Here is a 1,925-nt window from a genome sequence, read left to right on the forward strand (position 1 = left end):
TATATATATATACATCTATGTAGATAGATTGATACAGCAATAATACCATAATTATTGCCATACACACTGTTGTGTGCGTGAGCGCTGACCAGTGTGTGTGTGTGTGTGCGAATTTGAAAGTACTTTTGTATCGAAACCTCATTTATAAAACGACACATATAGAACATATTTTCACCAAAGTACAACAGACCCACGTGTTTGCGAAAGATCAAGGGTCGATCATTAATTAGCAGAATCCGCGAAAAGAACAAAAAAAAAACAACATTATATGATGTTAATAGCATTACAATTAATTATCATTTCCGTGAAAGAAAGAATGATAATTTGTTTTTATGCAATACTAAAAAAGAAACAACCATTATCATTACATTCTGCACTCTCTGCAAACTTGAAGATAGAAGGATGAAGAGGATTTACTGCAATTTCTCACACATTTGAGCAACTTCCGGTCGTTCGAATGAGTATATTTCGTGAGTGATTGTGTAAAATTGATGTCAATTATTCACAGATCATTTTCCTGCTTCTTACATGTGAATTTTATTAACTTCTTTGTTCGTTTCATATCTAATGTTTATTCTGATATTTGTTCAAATTTTCGCAATATTCAGACGGAACGCCAAATGCCTTAACTCGATATGTGAAAAGTAGGAAATGTAAAACTCGAAAAAAATTTCGAAGCATGAATTTACTCATGCTACTCAGAAAGCAAACGTAATTACGTGTAATATCATATATACAGACACATGCACGAAAGTGAGATATCATGTCTGTATATATATGTGTGTGTATGGTCGTGCGTGTGAGTCTGTCTGTCAGTATATGTGTGTGTATGTATATATATGCATCTATGTATGTGTCTGTTTTCACATATATATAGAAACATTATTCTTTCTAAATCTATCAAAGGGAGATATTCAGTAACAGTTCTTTAAAGTAAGGGCTACTTGCCTACATAATGTGGCTTTCCAGCAAGGGACGATTGTTACTGTTCTTTAGCCCCAAGAAACATCGTTTCTAGCTTGCTATACGACACACTATATGTGTCCTTATATTTTCGAGTAGGGAATTCAGCATCCCCACCCAGCACAAAACAACATTTGTGGACTAGTTTCAGGGTTATTGTCCTTTATCAACACAGAGTAGCTGCTCGGCTAGGCGGCGCTGTTGAATTCACGGTTCGAGCTTATAAATTTCAAAATGACACAACCACAGTTCTAAAAATACAAATACTATTATTTCTAAATCATTCAAGCTGTGAATTCAGCAGCTGAAAAGCTGTGTTGATAAAGAGCAATAAACCCTGAAACTAGTTCACAGATGTTGTTTTGTGCTGGATGGGGATGCTGAATTCCCTTTCCGAAAATATAGGGACACAGCCTGTGTGTCGTATAGCCAGCTAGAATCGATGTGTCTTTGGGCAAATGAATAGTAACAACGTCCCTTCCAGGACAGCCATAGCTTTTACTTTACAGAACTGTTACCGAATGTTTCTGTCTCACAGAGATTTATAAATAACAGTTTTTCTATTTTTAGAACAATCGCTATGTGTTACTTTGTAATCTTTATTATTATTATTATTATTATTATTCAGTAGTTTTATTTTTATAACGTGCTTTCACTTCACTACCGAGCGCAGCTCTGTGCGCCTTGGGTACGTGCTGTGGTTTGCTGTGGTGCTCTTATGTTTACTGTATTGAAAGTGTTTTGCGTAGAATGTGTGCAGTACCCAGTAGTGCAATTTTCTGTATGTTATATATATTTGTAAGTCCTGGTGTTTTTGTTATGTATTTGTCTGAATATTTTTTTATTATACCTAAGGCACCTACTATGATAGGAATTGTTTCTGTTTTTAGATTCCACATTCGAGTTATCTCTATTTCCAGGTCTTTGTATTTTGAAAGTTTTTCCATTTCTTTTAGAGAAAC

This window comes from Octopus bimaculoides, chromosome 15, assembly GCF_001194135.2.
Source record: "Octopus bimaculoides isolate UCB-OBI-ISO-001 chromosome 15, ASM119413v2, whole genome shotgun sequence".
Classification (NCBI taxonomy): Eukaryota; Metazoa; Mollusca; class Cephalopoda; order Octopoda; family Octopodidae; genus Octopus; species Octopus bimaculoides.